Raw genomic sequence first — 19485 nt, forward strand, 5'->3', positions numbered from 1 at the left:
TTTCCCCACTCTTTTCAATCACACTGACAGGTGTCAATACTAACAATGTCTTTCAAGGTGACTATACTGCCTGTTAATGGCCCGTCAACCCTTGCAAGGTCTGAGTGACCCAGAAACCGGGCCATTACCAAGTGGTACTGTCCACCTGCAACAACATTATTACTTAACTAGAGCCTGGTTTCTTCCTTTAAAACACTGAAAGTGTAGAAAGCTGGCTCTAACCACCAATAAAAGCCTGCCTTCCATGATTTGTTAGTCTCACTCTTTTAGTTCTCCAGCCAATCAGCAAGTTTGGAATGCAAGTTATCTAACCACCTGTGAAGATTGCATTCTAAGCTTCCCTTTGTGATGTGCCCATTTCGATACACCAACACATTTTACATCTGGCGCAGACATTAACACAACCATAATCAACATTGCCTAGTGACTGATGACCTTGAGATCCGATGAAACCAGGATTATAGGCTGTACTTACTGTTTTTAATATTGATGTGCCGTCCCAGCCAAAGTGAACCTACCTAATCTCTTACCCCTATGGGATGCCTGCCTGTTCTGAACCAGCCAAAAAGGTGAGGGTGGGTGGGACTTCAGGTGGGGGGGGGACTGGAAAGAGGCTGAGGTGCCAGTCCCCCACCTTATATCCCATCCCCTTCCTAATCAAACACCACCTGTTTTTTCAGGTGGAGGTTTAGATTTTCAGTTAAATGCATTCATGAATTACTTTCGTATGATACGTTTTATTATTCCTTAGCATTTATAAAGCGCTACGAACCGTCAGGTGCTATCGGACCGTATGTAAATGTATGGATATATTTAGTTTTACTATTGATTGAACCAATGATCATGAGAGTTATTTTCGACCATTTTCTTTTCTGTCCCTAGCTATTGTTATTTTAAATGACCGAAGTTATCATTAGTTAAAGATGAGCGATAAGGACACTGCACCATATTTATTCACACTTTAAGCTTCATGTGAAGGGGTTGTTAAAGGGCCTTTGACGCCAGACCCTCCAAGCCACCGAATTAACAGTGCCTGGGAGCGTGACCTAGCCTGGGAGTGCTCTGATTGGTGGAGTGATCTATAAAATGCAATTGCTAGTCTGACGTAGATGTGGCTTATTGGATGCGTGCGCAGCATGTGGGAAGTGGGGCGGCCATTTCACCATCAGACCAGGAAGGTCTGGAAGGCTCAAACTGATGGACTGTCCAGTTTCTTAAATTGATATACCCATGGCAAAGTCCATGACAGAGAGAAGATCGTAAATTGACTGTAATAGCCAGACATGTTAGGGCTGAGTGAGAGCCCTGTGTATTTAGTCATAAAAAGTGGGCAGTGGGCTGGTGCACCATTCCTAAAGTTAACCATCTTGCCAGGTTGGCAGCAAAAAGAGTGAACCTTTTGTCACCATTGCTGGGAAAAGAGCAAATTACTGACCCCCTCCCCCCTCTTTGAGTTTGCCAAGTGCTTCTCCCTGTGGTTGCCTAAAGATTCCATTTGTGTTAAATCTGGGATACTAAAATCGTTTTTGAGAACAACTCCTGTAGTGTTAGAAGAGTAAATAGCAAAAGATGCTTGTAACCTATTGGTTTCGGCTACAAGTAAAGTGGTACTGTAGGAAAGGCCAGTGATCGTCCTCATCATTGGACTTACAAAGTGGTTTCTCTGGCAGTTTATGATTATTACTGGGCACAAATGTTAGAGCTGTTTATAGCTAGTCTCCCATTAGAAGCAATTCTTTACAAATTATCTGTTTCTTATCGAATCACTTGTACTGAGTCTTTACCTTAATCCTAAAGTTAAAGAATCAATAGTCTTACTACTTCTTAAGAATCCTTCATTGGATACCACTTTTTAAAGACTGACTGGCCTGTAGCCGGACTGCCATGGCCTTGAGGGTGCTGGAGAAGGGGTGATGGCCCAGTTACAAAGATAAATTAAGGGTTGTTCCCTTTATGAAATGACGGCAATGCTTTGGTCACCATGGAGCTGATGTTTGACCCATCTGTGGCTTTTGACACAGTGGATCATGATATTCCTCAGTGTCATTTATCAAACACAGTGGGTGTTTCGGACCATGCGTTAAAATGGTTCCACTCATTTTTGAAAGGGCGGTCTCAGCTGAGAAGAATGGGTCAATTTCTGTCTGTGCTAATTTATGGATGGCCTCTGGTGTCCCTCAGGGTTCTCCACTGTTGCTCCTTCTTTTTACATATGGGCAACCTTTGCTATCGATCTTCACTAAATATCTTTCCATCGTATGATATGATATGCTATGTCATTTATAACGCGCCTATACACAAGTGTTTCAAGGCGTGAAAATATGATGAGGAAAGTATTATGGAGAGTATTATGATGATAATACTCTGTTCCATATTAAAGTCGATAACCCAGAGGTAGACTTTGAGACTATCATTTATTGTATGAGTGAAAAAGGGAGTGGGATACTACTTAACAGGCTCCAACTGAATCCACGGAATAGAGAGATTATCCTTCTAGGCCCCAAGTGCAATCTTCATAAACTCGAATAAAGGTACTTGGCGCCGGATTTATTTGTCTTGCCACTATTGTTTACTGACAAGATAAACAAATCTAAGGATTTCCTGGCAATTGAATTTGGATCTCAACAATCAAATTGGAAAATTGGATAAGCCAGTCACTAAAATAAAGTTCTACAAATTACGCTTATTAAACCCAGTGTGCCCTATCTGAACAAAGACCACGCCAGTACTGGTATTGGCACCTTAATGCCAGACTAGATTATTGTAATGATGCCTGATGATCAGATTTCACGTTTACAAAGAGTACAAAATGCGGTAGTTCGACTAGCACTTGGCCTTCCTAGGTACTGTACTGCATCTGCTGTTCTCTGCATTAACTTCTGTAATTTGCCGAATTTATTTTCATATTGTATGTATGGTCTTTAACTGTGTACATGGAATGACTCTACGTAACAGTATCAGGTGTCAGGGGCAAATGTTTTGATTCCTGGAAAATCCCTTGGCGTCTCTGTCATGAGTGAGTGCATTTAGGACTTCGTGTTCCAGCAGTCTATGCGTGACGTGTATGGTCAAGTGATCATGCAATTGTAGCTACCAGTGGCTACGTGACCCGGAAGAGAGCAAGAACGGAACACCGCGAGGACTGGGACTCAGCACCTTATGAACCAGGTAAGACCTAGCATCAGCGTGTCATAGCTGTGCTCTTTGTCTTGCACAGTTGCTTGTTACTTGGTGTTCTTTCCGTGCGCGTGACCCATTTTCTGTCTCTTTGATTTGTATAGCGGTTACTGTCATCAATCTTTGCTGAATTGATGGCAAATACTTGGATGTGAACTTGGACTTTGGCTTTCTCTGATTTGTTTGATTCTTCGGGATACATACTGGATTGCTGACCTTGGAACTGTGAACTGGACTTTGCGCCTCAGAATTACCGTCCTAGCTTTAGTGATTCATGACTTTGAAATTGTGATTCTGCAGGACTTACCCTTGGCTGTTCCCATCATTCTCCCCCTAGGCGCTTCCTTGTGCCGTCTGGTTGCAGCTCCGTTGTGCAAGTTTTCCCTGAATTCGTTTTTTATGGACATTGTGTCCTGTTTTGACTGCATTTTTCCGATCAGTTGTCTGTTCCCTTGTCCCTGAGGATTTTGGACATCAGAATAATTCACCGCAGGTAAACCAGAGATACTTCTGGGTTGTGAAAGGTAACTCGGCTAGTACTGCACTATACTTAGCATTGTTTTTTCCCTTTTACAGTTGCTGAAAAGAAGTGTGAGTACACTTGGCCAGTCTTTTGTCCAATCACCCTGTCGGAGGATAAGCTTCATTTCTCAGCAGGCTGATCGGGAAAAAGACTTCTTTGTGAGCTTGCCTAGAAAGGAATCAGACACATCTGTGTAGCCTGACAATCTGCAAGGAAAGATTTGTCCCGACACAGCATGTCAATCTCTTGGCTCATAAAATCTCTTTCTTCTCAAAATCCAAAGGGTAAAATATAGTTCTAGAAGTGATTGAAGTTTCTCTGCCAGAGCACCTCATTTATGGAATGCACTACCCTTGTGTCCTAGAAAGGCGGATCACTGTCTTCTCTTTCATACATTTCTGAAAACTACTTGCTCTGTTAATTGCCATCTTCACAGGATCCAACATTAAGATGTGTGCACCTTGCTGTAGTTTAGTCTACATATGGCGCTTCACAAATACTGCTAGAAATAGAAGAAGAAATAGATTCAAGTAGCAAGAACAACTTCATGAGAGAGTTTATTCATTAAGGATATTTATAAATCAGGGAAAACCGTGACCTGCATTGTACCATCTATAAACAGTGGCAGCATGTCCAATAAGAAAAACCTAATTGACCGAGGTGTCCACTCTTTAGTTAGTGAGGCAGTATTTCTGAGCTCCTATTAGGGTGCCCTGCGGCGTTCCATAGGACTCACCTCTTTCTCCTTTGCTTTTGAATATTTATATCAGGCCTCTCATTCTTCTTCTTAAAACCTGGGGTCTTCAGTTCCTTTCCTATGCCAATGGCTCCCAGATTATATTAAAATGCGTAATCCCTTTGAGGATATTTCACATCTCATCAATGGCTTCATCTAGTCTAGAGATAAATCGATAAATGCTCATTTACATATAAACCCCTCAGAAACCTGACTAATTCTGATCGTAATGATACTGGGCCACATTACGAGGTTGGCAGTAAGGGAAAAACGATGCCGGTAAAGGATTACCGGCATTGCTTACTGCTCCGGTGTATTATGACCCGGCAACCCGCTATTAGCGGCACCCTAAATAACGGTGCCACTAATAGCGGCATGGGCGCGTACACACGCCCCTTCGGGGAACAAATACTGGCATGCCGGTAATAGGAGGGCATCCCAACCCACACGGACATGCAAATACTGGCATCGCGAAGCCGGTAATCACGGGCTGCACGATGCCGGCCATACAGGCATCGCGGACCACCCGCAAACAGCAATCAGCAATCAAGCCAACTGCCACAGGTGTACACAATCCCCACAGGTGGAGTCAATGGAGGCTGGGCTAGTATAAAATGAGCACACCCACACACCACACCCCTCCCAACACCAAAATGCTACCACTAGCTGTTGCAATCATGGCGCTGGAGGACATGCTAATACTGCTACAACTACAGCAACAACACCAACTACATCAGCAACAACAGGCAGCACAGAGGAGACGCAGGAGGAGAAGGAGGGTGAGACAGGCCCAACAATTACCACCAGCGCCACCAGCGCAGCCAGCAGTGCCTCGTAGGCAGCCACCAATCCCTTGCATCAAACCCAGGCCATTCAACCTAACCTCTGAGCAGATCCACACCCTGTACCGGTTGGACCAGACACCATCACCACCATAGTGGACATGATACACAACGACATTGCCAGCCTCACAGAAATACGTACTGCCATCCCCCCGCTACTAAAGGTGGTGTCCGTGCTCCACTTTCTGGCCACAGGCACCTATCAACACACAGTGGGGCAGCTGCATGGCATTTCACAACCACTTTTTTCACGCATGATGAACCAATTGCTGGATGCCCTCCAGAAGCACGCAAGCACCCACATATCCCTACCGCGGACTGCCCAGGAGATAGCCGACACCAAAGTAAGCCTCCATTCACTGGCAGGCATGTCTAATTGTGTTGGTGCCCTGGACTGCACCCATGTTGAATTGGTAGTCCCCCATGACATAGAGGTGGTGTACCGCAATCGCAAGCAATACCACTCCATCAATGTCCAAATGGTATGTGACTCCAGCAAGATCATCACACATTGCTGCGCCCAATTTCCCAGATCAACACATGATACCATGGTGCTGCGCAACTCCACGCTACCCTGTCACATGGAGCGACATGCTGGACCACGTGCCTGGCTGCTTGGTGGCACTGATGTGTAGGGATGCATACTCCACCTGGGTGGGAAAGGGGAGGGCGATGCACACTTCACCTGGGTGGGAAAGAGGGGATGCATACTCCACCTGGGTGGGAAAGGGGGGATGCATACTCCATCTGGGTGGGAAAGGGGGGGATGCACACGCCACCTGGGTGGGAAAGGGGGGGCATACTCCACCTGGGTGGGAAAGGGGGGATGCATACTCCACCTGGGTGGGAAAGGGGGGGATGCACACTCCACCTGGGTGGGAAGGGGGGGATGAATACTCCACCTGGGTGGGAAAGGGGAGGGCGATGCACACTTCACCTGGGTGGGAAAGAGGGGATGCATACTCCACCTGGGTGGGAAAGGGGGGATGCATACTCCACCTGGGTGGGAAAGGGGGGGATGCACACGCCACCTGGGTGGGAAAGGGGGGGCATACTCCACCTGGGTGGGAAAGGGGGGATGCATACTCCACCTGGGTGGGAAAGGGGGGGATGCACACTCCACCTGGGTGGGAAGGGGGGGATGAATACTCCACCTGGGTGGGAAAGGGGGGGTGCATACTCCACCTGGGTGGGAAAGGGGGGGATGCACACTCCACCTGGGTTGGAAAGGGGGGGATGCATACTCCACCTGGGTGGGAAAGGGGGGTACATACTCAACCTGGGTGGGAAAGGGGGGGATGCACACTCCACCTGGGTGGGAAACTGGGGGGGATGCATACTCCTCCTGGGTGGGATATGACGGTGATTGTAGAATGCATGCAGCGCTAAACACTCCTGACCTGAACCTCCCAAACAGAACATGACACATCACTGGCACACATTGTACCATTCATGCATATCGAGGACAACAAGTAAGAGGCACGACCAGACCACCATGGGTATCACAAGCAATGCATGACTGAACAGGATTGCAACTGTGCCAATGTGGCTAGTGTGACCATGCACAGTGTAGAATACACAGCATGAACGGGAGGCTAAACATTGTCGTACAACCACAGTACATCCGCATCAGCGTGCATCATTACACCCTGCATCATCTATTGAACGCCATCCAGACTACCACGCCTCATAACAGTATAGTATGCATCAACGTTACAATCTTGCATACGTACAGGGACATGTGCATGTCCACACCAAATAGCTGCAGCCATGATTGTGCCACCTGAAGGTGGCAGCTCAGAGTGACACACACCTATCTGTGTTTGCTTGCAGGTGATGGAGGATATCCCTTGAGGCTGTGGCTACTTACCCCTGTGCAGAACCCGCAGAACAGCCGTGTAGAGGAGTACAATCGTATGCACACCCGTACCCGTGTTGTCATTAAGCAGACCTTTGGCCTGTTGAAGGCGCGTTTCCGCTGCCTAAGCAGGTCTGGTGGGGCACTCCTATATAGTCCTGAGAAGGTGGCGAAGATCACCATGCCTGTGTCATGCTGCACAACATGTGCATCCGGAGAAATGTACCACTGCCACCTGACATTGATATGCATGCACCGGGTGAGGATGATGAGGATGTAGACAAAGGTGAAGTAGCCCCCCTGCCAGTACGTGATGCACGGGATGGCCATGCAGTACACCAAGCACTGATTCACGAATACTTCTGAACCACAGGGACTATGATAGACATGTGTCACTGACACACTGGGTCCATGTGGACATGCACACTGGGATTGTTGGGAGTTGGCCACTGAACACCGTCACACATAATATGGATATTCACAAAATGAACAATGTCCAGCCATGGATTTTTTTGCACACAATGGGTGTATTTGTTCTAACAGAGAAAAATGTGACCACTCCCCCCCCCCCAACCCCCAGTGAACTCCTAAACCCACCAACAAACCCCAGTGCACTCCCAAACCCACCCAACAAACCCCAAACGTCCCCAAAATGTACCCTATGAAATGTCCCCCTTCACCCACAACCATGTGTCCCACTCCCATTGTGTAGGCACTCTACTTCCGGGACTTTTTGTTCTCCGGGGGTGGCATCTCTGGGTGCCATGCACTCCTCCGGGTCGGCCGCACAGGGCTTGCGGGGACAGAGGATGCAGGTGTGCTGGCTGTAGATGTGCCTGAGGCAGGTTCCACGCCCGCTGCAAGGCGTGGACGCTGCATATGGAGTAGGATGGAGGTGAGGACTTGGGTTACTGCACCCAGACAGTCCCTCATGAGCACAGCCGACGCATTCACGGTGGCTGTGGTCCCCGCAATGGCAGTTGCGGTCCCCGCAATGGCAGTTGCTATACCCCTCCTTGTGTCCTCACCATCAGCAATATACTGCCGCAGGAGATCCAGCATGGCCTTCTGTCGGGCCTCCACCCTCGACAGGCGTGACTCCAGGGTGTTGGTGGGAGCTGGAGTGGTGGATGGTGCATGCACGGGGCCTACATCCTGGGTGATGTCCTCCTCGAAGGGGCACCGGTCTGAATCCCTGAGGTCTGAGTCATGAAGGCAGGGATCATCACTGCTGTAGGCGGTTGAGGGCTCGATATGGGGGGGGCAGGGGGCTTGGGGTGGGTGTAGAAGTCACCACTGTGACTCCCTCGGCGTCCACATTGGCATCCAAAACGTCCTCGGTGTTGGGTGACGCAGGAAAGGACACCCCTCCGACTGTGTGAGTGTGTGCTGCTGATCCTGATGTGTGTCCGACACACTAGCAGCAGGTGTTGCGGGCTGGCTTTCCACCCGGTCAGGCACACTGCCTGTGGGTCTGGCCTGTTTGTCTGGCTGGGGGGTGGTGGTGGCGGTGGCCCTTGTCTTATGGTGTGATGTGGATGCCCTTGCGGTCCTCTCCTGACTGGCATCTTTCTCATCGGTGCCTGGGTGTTAGAAGAGATACAGGTCATCAGTGATGGTGTCACATGCCAGCGGCATACCATTGTGCTGTTCAATATTCATACATTCATGCATCCATGTCTTACAGGTGTGTGGCACTTGGTGTTCTGAGGGGGCATATTGGCAATCACTGTATGGCAGGTGGCATGCTGTTGATATGGGGTTTGTGTGATGGGTTACATGGGCACGGTCCTGGTGTGTTGCCCGTGTGTTGGTTATGGGATTGGCACTCAGCATGCATTTCTGTGTGGCAGGGTTTGGGCCGCAATCTGGACTTAGATATGTTGATGTGGGTGTAGAGACATGCATTGCCTTGACTAGTCTCTCTTCCACATGACTTGTGCTACGTCATGGTTTCCCCTACAGGGATGTGCAGGGTCACTCACCTCCTTCTGGGGATGATGCCGCACCCATCTCCATCTCTCCGAATCCCTCAATCGACTCCGGATCGATGAATGTGCTAGCAGGCTCCTCCCAGGGCATCAGCTTTGCAGGTGAGTGGGGACCCCCGCCTGTCGCCATGACCGCCCTCCTGTTGCTTGACAGGATGTTTCTCACCCTCAAGCGGAGGTCGTCCCACCTCTTGTGGCAGTCACGCACAGTGCGTGGGGTGGTCCCCACGGCCGACACCTTCCGGGCAACCTCCTGCTAGATTTTTTTTCCTCATCTGGGCATCACGCTTCATGTCATTAGCTTTCATTATGTCTGCATGTGCAGCGAGAGTGTCCGCCAGCATATTTAGCTCTGCGTCGGAGAAACTCTGTTTCCGCTGCCGGGGGGTCGTCTTCCGGGTGGCCTTGGACATCCTCAGGGTTTTTCAACACAGCACAACACCAATAGACTGGTGGTTTTGGAGGATTGCAATGGATTGTGTTTTTAAAGATGGCCGCCGGCCAATTTCCCCTTCCGACGCGATGACGTTATTTCCGGGTCCGGTTTTACAAGCCCGGTATTAGTGACCATGGTTTTACCGCGCTACTCGTAATGAGGCCCACTGTCTTTGTCCCATTTGTGAAAAATCTTGGTTTATTTTGCAAAGCCAATTTAAGCCAAAAAGCTTAGGTCACAAGACCTCATTTTTCAGACTTCCATGCCATTATCAGCGAAGTCACTTTTTTACTCATTCTGACCTGCCTACTGGCTCAGATGCATTCATAAATATCAAAGTAGACAATTGCTGTTTGCTCTGGTATTCAACTAGAATGCCTTCAGTATATTCAAAATTCCAAAGTCTCACACTCTATCTAACTTTCAGACAGATCTCAATTGATTGCTAGTCATAGGTTATGTTTACAAATCTTCTGTCTTGTTTGTAAATCTCTAAAATGTTTTGTTCCTCCCTAACCTGCAACTAAGCTTCTTCCTTAAAAAACAATGTGGGAGCTTTGTTCCAAAAATATATGCTTACTGACAGTTGTCAAATCTACATGTAAAACTTGAGGTGACAGCATAGGATCACTCCCATCATGATCAACTTTTCATAATGACTTGAAAGCCATCCTCTTCTGTTGATCCTTATTCTTGCTTGTGGCCTCCATAAAGTATGACACAGTGTGCCCAGATGCAGTTCAGTGTGTCCAATTCACACAATACAAATGCAATCACATCTCTAAAACAGTTATAACATTGGAAGTCAAAGTGAAACAGTAACTCCCATTAAACATGGAGCATCTCTAATAACCACTGGCAGCACTTTGGCTCAAATATCATCAAATGACCAATATCAGACATTGTGCCTCATTATATTTGTGCCGGTCTGGAATTAATGTGCCAGTAAATACGTTTACTGGCATGTTTTCAGACCGTCAAACTACAGGTTTGCGGATGGGGTGGCCTGATTTACTTCCAGCCAAGATCTGGCAAAAAACAGCCTGGATTACCAGTGCCGGTAATACCGGCAATCCATCCATGGAGTCAATGGAGTGGGAATTAACGTATCCTTACTGGCACCCCTAATCTGCCTGTAATTCCTGCAGACCGTTACAGGGAACAGTATTAACCATTTGGTGATATCCCACCAGATGTACTGTCGTGATTCCAACAAATTTATTATGAGGCCCATTCCCTTTCTTGGAATTCTGAAAATCCATCAACCAATATGGGGAGGTAGCATTGACCTCTTACTCAGACAAAAAGAGACAATCCTCATTTTCAAAACAATGTGACATTTGGTCTAAATATTGATCATGAACTACATGTGTTCCTGTGAAATAGTTTATGTATATTATGAACGGAATCAGACCAACCAATTGTAATCCTATGATTGTTCATCCTCTACCTATCAAAGAGTATACTATGAGTGTTTAAAATTCGTCATGTACTGTAATTTGTATACAATTGTTTCACAGATGTTGAATTACGATTAGGATGAAAACGAAAAATAGCTAATGTCACCATGAACTAGACACAACTATCTTATTAGATATTGTATCACAGAATGTTTTTTAAACACAGGTGTGACACTTGCAAGACAAGGAGGGTATCCTGTACAAACACTACAAGTCGTGATACTGTCAAGGAGCGTACAGAACTTAGAAGTTACTCTCCGACAGAAATAATTAATATAAAATTATCTATGCTTATTCACATTAACAACTGAACAGAAACTCAGTTTGCAGTTATAATCACTCATCATGATGGAGAATACAAAAATAATGACAATGATAATTGACACCATGAAGTCAACTTGGCTTCTTCGGCAGTTTCAAGCAGTGAAACACAAGAATCCAGCTCCCATGGCTTCTCTGGTGCTGCTAGTCACAATCCAGAGGCTCTGGGACAGGATTAGTCTGTTTCCTCTTCATTCATTGGCCACGAAGGCTAGCTGGCACTTGCAGGTCTTGGTCCAACAGTAGTCATGCCCAATATTCTGTGGGGATGGTTGGGGGACAGAGCTTGACTCTACCTTGGAACACCTGTCTTCACCTCCAAACTGGAGTACTTTGGAAAGGACTGCTCTCCCAAATGTGTCCCAACAAATTCTTCTACTCTTCAAGAAATCCCCAAAAAATAAAGGAAGCAATTGAAGAACCCTTCCTTGTAAATGTGTATGGTCACAAGGAATACAATAAAATCAAACCTGCTTTAAGGGGTCCAAAAGCTGTTGAGGTGTCAAGTGGCGTTTGCCTTGTTGCATCATGTCCAAAGTGCTCTTCAGGTACTAGAGGAGACAGAGGAAAGAGGAGCCAACAGAAAAACAAGAGGAAGGAACATTTCCTTCTGTTCCTTCCACTATGTCTGATTATTCTAACTATGCCCCCTTTCCAAGCCTGCAGACTCAAAGGCCTTTTGGTATTCAACACCGTTCTGTAAGGCTGGCCATTTTGTTATGGGTGTGTCTGGGTGTGTTTCTTTGGCAGATGGTTCCCAGGCACTCTCCTGCTTTGAGTTTCCTTGGCAAGAGAGAGGTGTTACCCAACCTCCTCGAGGTTTTAAGAGAGACAGCCTTTCTGCCTGCTGTCGTGCTTGCTGAAGCAGAGAAAGGCATTCTGATTATGAATCTACATAGCCTTTCCATAGCTGGCCTGAGCTCAAAGTGTTGACATGAGTATGATGCAAATTTGTTGTGCCTTTAATAATTGTGTGGACTATCAATCAATATACCAAAACCTAGGTATGGCTTATTCTTAGAGATCACACTGCCACCTCATGGTTCACCTTTACAATTATTAGGTTTTGCCTCAAAGGGGCAGAATTCAAATGCAGTTGTGGACTGCACTGATTTCCTTGTCAGAGGAGCTGTCAAACAGGAGACATAAGACCTTTGAAAAGGCTCTGTGCCACTGAAGACTGGGGACTGCAGATCAGGAGATTGATGCAGCTGGGCACATGTGTTTTGCATATGCTTTCGGCTTGGTTCTTCCTGAAAGGGGGATCTGATTGGCAGACCACCCTTTCTCAGATGGATTTCCTGCATCATTAAATTAATCATACAAATAGAAAAGCCAGGACTTTTATAGTGAGCGCTAATGAAAATGGCATGAACATGCACTGGTGGCTAGAGGGTGAGAAATCGACAGTCACCCAACACACATCTGAATCATTTCTTATGAATATTGGCTGAACACAGAACTTTGGGTCTAGATGACTGGTGGACCATCTTCATAATGGTGATATGATCAAACACGTGCTGGAAGTGGTCAAAAATTCTAAACAAATTGTTCTAAAAAATAAGGGGGATGTTGTGAGACTTATGAAGAAACTCATCGGAATTGCCGTGGAATATGGTTTGTCTTTATAGTTTTTTATGCAAAAATTGCAAAAAAATGTAATCAATTAAATCCAAATAAAAAAAATATATATATATTGGCTGAATTTTGCCTAGAACGTCAATATCCCTAGAGACCGACCTTGTGCCCTGTTTACATTCCCAGTACCTATTGTTTCATTTCCCTCAAAATGTTTCCTATCTTGATTTTCTCTTTGCTCCTGTTCTAGTGTATATCACAATACATGTGTTTGATGATTAACTTGGCCTTCTGAGACCTTTGTTGATCTGTGGTGTTGTAACACATGATGTTAGAAGTGTGATCAAAGGGACCTGGCATAGCGGTTTCACTCAAGGTGGGGCCTCCTGCACTGAATATCATTTTTACTTCCAGCAAAGATAAGTTTCTGTTCTGGACCACCCCTTTAGCAGAGGGATTTGACTTGCATAGTAAGAAACATATAGTGGTGTCTGAGGTAAGTAGAGCCTTAACCTTCACATATCTAAAAATCAAGCTACCCCGGGGAACGTACTAGGTGATAACCTTAAAGATCAGACTGGTTGCCAGTCATTGTATGGAATTGGGAGTGGGAGTGATGGACAGAGACAACGCAGGAGTCATTGTGCTGCTTCTGCTGCTTCTGCTCAACAATACAACCAGCCCTATCCAGTACTACAGGAAGGTTCTATGGCACAGTTTATCTGCAAGCTAATTAATATACTCTACCTGAAAGAGTTCAAGGAATTGTCCCTTAAAGCCTGGGAAACAGGGAGGTTTGTGCCCACTCTCCCCTGAGTAGAAGCTCCACCTCATGTAGATGGATGAGTTGCGTCCTCATGGATTTTTCAAAAGCCCAGAGGAATAACACTCTTCCCCCTGCCCCTCTCCCATCGCAATCAGCTTTTACAACAAGTGATTACCTTGGAAGATGGGTTGTGGAAACAGGGTCCTTTCTTTGAAGAAAAAACAGGTTTCTTTACAGAGAGGAGACCAATGTAAAAGAGGACATGATCACCAAGTTCCAGTTGATAGTTCCACTTCCCTTCCAAAACACATTATTGAAACTGGTGCATTCCCATTTAACATCAGGGCATCCAGGGATCTCTAAGACCATGGAGTGTTCTCACAAGTTTCTATTAGCCAGAGTATAGCAACAAGTATGCCTATACTGTTAGACATTTCCTATAAGCCCTAAGACCGCTTGAGCAGATATAAGTAGGGCCCATGACATTGCAATATCCTTCTCTCAGATTGGGAAGATGATATCATAAGGCCCCATTCATCTCCCAAGGCAGGGAGCCATTAATATTTCATATATCTAGATTATGCCTCATCCTACCCTGGAGTCTTTTCCCTGAAGAAAAGTACAATTCAACAAATATTAAAATACCCTCCTTTACATGGGTGGATTTTCACTGGGAGATTCTCACATATATATATCATGTTATCTGGCTCGGAGCAGAAAGAGGATTAAGAGCCCACCATGACATCAATGGCTACCGAATCTAAAGAGTAGAATATCCATTGGCCAGAGACCCAGTCTAAATCCGGAGAGTTTGTCGCCATCACAAAAGCAAGATTTGCAATGATTTGTAGATTATTTTTTGCATGACTTTTCAGAGAAACACAGAAAAGTTACTCGCTTTTTTGATCATATTCATGCTAGATAGGGAGACACTTTTTTCACCTAGAACCCTAACGGATAAGTGAGGCCTGGGGTCACGTGAACATAACGAAATCCACAAAGTGCTAAACCTGAACCTCACTAAACGATCCCAAAGTCAGTTGTCAACCCCCAATCATACTTATGGGAAAACCAGACGTCAGCTCACATTTCTGTATTGACTTTAGGAATGTCAAAGAGATTTCTCTTTTTAATTCATATTACGTGCCTTGAATTGAGGAGATGATTTAGAAATTTGTGGATTTCTCCTATTTACATGCTGAATTTAGGCAAGTTAGTACGTTCCTATGGACCGCAAGACAAAGAGAAATTGTTTTTTTTTTGACCGAAAAAAGAATTCTACCTCTTTAAGATTTTTCCGTTTGGTCTACATTGAGCTTCTGTTAACGTTCACTGATTTCTGGACCACCTGTTGGAAATGCACAAAGAATACGCCAAAGCTGATATCAGTGACATTGTGATTCACATGAACTCCCCGGAAACCCACGTGGGTCATCTCTACTTGGTGACCTAGACTCTCTGCAAAGCATGACTTGCAGCAAATCCCCCGAAATATTTAATGGCTCAAGTGACTGTCAAGTGTTTGGGGGTTTAAGTCAGTAGCATCCTGGCACAACCCCAGTCTGGCATAGTGGAAGCTGTAAAGCGGATCCTGTCAACCTGTACAAAGAAAGGATTGGGGGCATTCTTGAGCCTAGTTGGATTTTACAGATGGTGCACAACAGACATTTGTAAACATAGCACACCCTCTCGTGGATATACTCAAAACTAACCAACTGTACCATATACAATGGGTGAAAGCAGGAAGAACAGTGTTCTAGATGGTGAAGAGTTCCATTCTCCATCCTGCTATATCTATATTGACTGACTTCTCACAACCTTTAATTTGACCAACAACTGCCCCACACATTGGGCTAGAGACTGTTCTATCACAAGAAATTCAAGATAGTGAGAAACGCAGTCTGCATATTTGGAAGCTGTTTCCTAGCAAGAGAGGCTATGCCCCTTTTGAGTTAGAGAGCCTGGCATTTATGTTTTCCATTGAGGCTCTGCAATACAATTTAACAGGATGCCAGTTCTGACACCTTACTGGCCATGGTCCGTTCTCATGGTTAGCAAGCAGCAAGGACGCTTAAAGCTTGAATCATGGGGTAGTTGTATAAAATGATTGATTTATTGGTGTTATGTTAGATGCAAACCGTCCTTTGTAGCGTCCCAAAAGAAGAGGGAAAAAAGGGGGGTGGGAAGTTCAGGAGCATCTGAATATTAGAAGCCTTGGAACATTCAGACCTTGCAGCCTTTCATCTTTTGTGAAATGGTCATGGATCTGACCTTGGCAGAGCTGCACAGGGAGGCCTCTCAACCTGGGGCACGAGGCCTACAAGGGTATAAGCAGGGCCAGACTGAGTAGTGCTGAGGTGGAGGTAAGAGGGATCCCAGTCCCTGGCTCCCCAGCCTGTTTGAAGTCATGTTTGTTGATTGGTGCCAGTGTCAATAGCTTGATCCCTAGTACCCTATCCCCTGGCCATGTGTCCCTCTCTAATGTTTCAGATGGTCCCACAGAACCATGGGAATCAGAGTTGGACAATGGTTATTTACGAACTGCCACACTTTACAATGAAACAGAGAGAGAGAGGAAACTCCATTTAATGTATATCAGTCACCACCCTTGTCCTCACTTGAAAGAATCAACTTGGGGAAGTCAAAATAAAAGGGGGTGTCTGGGCTGTAGTCACCTGTTCAGGGACAGGAGGGAGCTGTGGAAGACCACCTGCTAAGTGATAACAACCCAGTGGTAATATATGCCTGATCACCCAGGGCCTCCTCCCTCTTTTTGGACCCTGCGTGTTATTAAATCATGCCCCCCAAAAGAGACTTTGATTTGTTTTCTTCTTCACAGGCATTTGCACTGCCAAACTGCGATTGCGCTATGCATACCTATATCACTCAGACATCACAGCCACTGGTGTGTGGTCTGTGACACAGACTGCAAACTGCCGATCACCCTGAATTGGCAGGTATCATTGCTGCAGCTTGGGCCACAAGCACACACAGGTCCAGAGATCAATAAGGCAACACTACGGTCCATGAAGGAACACCATGACAGGGGCGCAAGATGCAGAACCAGAATAGTATGTGTCTGGATTGTGGACATGTCAGCCGATCAATGATCACCTGTAGGGAATTTTTTCCACTGGGCCCATGGTAGAGCCTATGCAAAATGATCAATCAAGCAGCACAGACATTAGTTCCCACAGGTGCCCCCTCACAGTCGAATAATAAAAAAAATGAAACGTGTGCTATCATATTAAAGGGAGCCAAATGCCAGGATTGGGATGGAAGTTTGGAGATGGGAAGAAGCTAAACTAGAATGAGTAAGCAGCAAGAAGAACAAGTACGGAGGGAAGAGAGGAGGTTGGCAGTAGGAAGTGGAGAGAGGAGACGAGGATCCCCTGGAAGCAGGAGGAAGTTGTTGAGAGGCTAGAAGAAGTTGAAGTTCAGAGCAGAGACGAGAGAAAGAGCAAGAGGAGGATAGTAGTAATGAAAGAACCGTTGACAGTGGTGAAGATAGAAGCACGGAAAAGAATAGAAACAACTCTACCCCCCACAAGCCTGGCCAGACCAAGATGTTCAAGGAATGGAAGAGGGAATCAGGGAGTGAAACTTCGAGTCAGAGTGGCAAATGGTAGTAGAGTAGGGCCAGGATGGTATCCTGTCTTTTCATCGAAACATATTTCACCTAAACATTTTCCATCGAATATTTTCTAACAAATAAATGTTCACCAAATATATTTTTGGGTGGGGTACAGGGTTAATTTTGTTTGCAAAATGTTTGTGGTGGGTTTTTAAGGGCTCTAAATGCGTGGTTGGGGGGGGCCCAAAAAGAAAAAAAAGAAAAACATGCATTTGGTGAAAATGTTTTAGTTAGAAAATATTCGATGAACGTAATTAGCCCAGAGTCAAGAGTTCTGGAACCCAATCCTAAATACTCTGAGTAAGAAAGAGTAACAGGACAGCCGAGGAAACTGAAAATGGTGGAATTGGCAAGTTCACCAACGATACAAAAGGAAACTTGCTAGCCAAGCGATGGGGAAAAGGTTCTGGGCTTCACTGCTCTTGTCAGGAAGCTATAAGGACAGTCTGAAAATGTACTCACAGCCATATGAGAAGAAACAATCAATCACCTGTGAAGAATTGGCTTCTAGCCTTGCAGGAGTACAAGGGTGAGTAGAGGCTAAAGCACCTACTCAGCCACCAGACTTCTACAAAACAAGAGTGAACCCAACCATAAAGATAAAACAGGCACAGCTAAGATTCAATTCTCCTTTGCCTACTGTAGCAATTAGGGCCAAGGGAAGGCTATACTCTTAAGAGGGGTGTGAATGTGAAAAAGTGGCATCCTATGCAGCAAAGTACAAAAGTCCAAGAGAAAGGAATGTCCCAGCAAGCTTCTATTCAAATATATATACTTTAATTGAACACATCATATGGAATTATAACTAAATGGAAAACAACAAAAACCTGCCACTGTAGAAATAACACAGAATATCCCATGATAGCAAGATGCAGCACACTGGGTAATAGGATAGGGGGAGAAAGGCAATAAAAAGCACAATGTTCTTCAAAGAGGATATGTTCTTACATACAGAGGGGATTAAAGTGGCCTAGGCAGTCTCCAAGTCCCAGAAAGGAATAGGGGGGCAGTTATGAGGCAATAAAATCTTTGCTGTGTCTTCGCGGTTCGACAATGGCTAATCAGGCTCTTTAGCACTGTGCTGGTGGTTCGATACAGGCTCAAATGCGGTAGCAATAGTAGAAAATGTTGGCAAGCAGATGTCGAGTCGAGGCTGAGCTGGAAGTTGCTGCGGTTTGCATAGATGCTTGTGCAATGAGAATCATAGAGATAAGCTGGTTCGATTTGACGGCCGCGGTTCGATAGCAGACGAGCTAATGTCAGAATGCACAAGGCAAGTTGTTTCGATGCTGTACTCGAAGGATGTGTTTTGTGAAAAACACCAGGGTGGATTTGACCATCAACTGGATCAGCAATGAAAGGGCTAGAGGTTTGTTCTGTGGTTCGAGTGTTGAAGGTGCAGCAATGCTTATTTTTTCAAACCAAGGTAATGATGTGCTTCAGCTGGTGTGATTTTTCTTTTTGATTATTTAAAGCCCTGACCTAGCTCAAGAGCAGCAGACCACTGTACAGAGTGTGGATAGCCAGCATTTGGGCTACCCTCTTTTAACAGTAGCGCAATACTGTGCAATTCAGTAGCAAACTGGTTGGAACATGCCAGACAGCAGTTCGAAGGTTGGCGATTGCCAAAGGCAGCTGCAGAGTGTCCTGTTGGTTTGAACAGGTGTTGAACGGGCTCGAATCATGGTTCACATCGTTATGATGATGAAGTTGCAGGGATCGTCACTGGTTTGGCTCTCAGGTGCTGTGAGTGCGATTCCATGGCTACAGGGGCAAGATTAGTCCTTGTTCATAGGGTCCCAGACACAGAAGAGATTAGAACACACCTGGAGGAGTTCTTGAGCACAGTCCTGGGTACCAGTGTCGCTGGCAGAGAAGCATGTATTATTCCAGCAGTAGTTCACCCGCAATGAGCTCTGGGGATTCTTAGGGAGCAGAGCTTGCCTCTGCCTTGGACGACATGTCTTAGCTTCACAACTGGAAAGGACTGCTCTCCCAACAGTGTTCAAACAAATTCTTCTTCAAGGGCAGAACTCCAGAGATGAATCAGAGAAGGAGTGGGAGATCCCTTATTTTAAAAACAAAAGTCCACAGATTGTTTGACTAAACCAGCCTCATTTAAGGGGTCCGATCCATGTGCTTGACACAAGTGGTCTTTGCCTT

At 45.8% G+C, this 19485-nt stretch overlaps 1 protein-coding gene across 2 annotated transcripts in view; it reads left to right on the forward strand.

The window, feature by feature from the left end:
* Positions 1 to 19485, forward strand: part of LOC138455244 (fatty acyl-CoA hydrolase precursor, medium chain-like) — an 820182-nt gene that overhangs the window by 297141 nt on the left and 503556 nt on the right. The gene's annotated exons all lie outside the window — the stretch shown is intronic.

Source organism: Ambystoma mexicanum, chromosome 1p (assembly GCF_040938575.1).
Source record: "Ambystoma mexicanum isolate Mex_15411 chromosome 1p, UKY_AmexF1_1, whole genome shotgun sequence".
NCBI lineage: Eukaryota > Metazoa > Chordata > Amphibia > Caudata > Ambystomatidae > Ambystoma > Ambystoma mexicanum.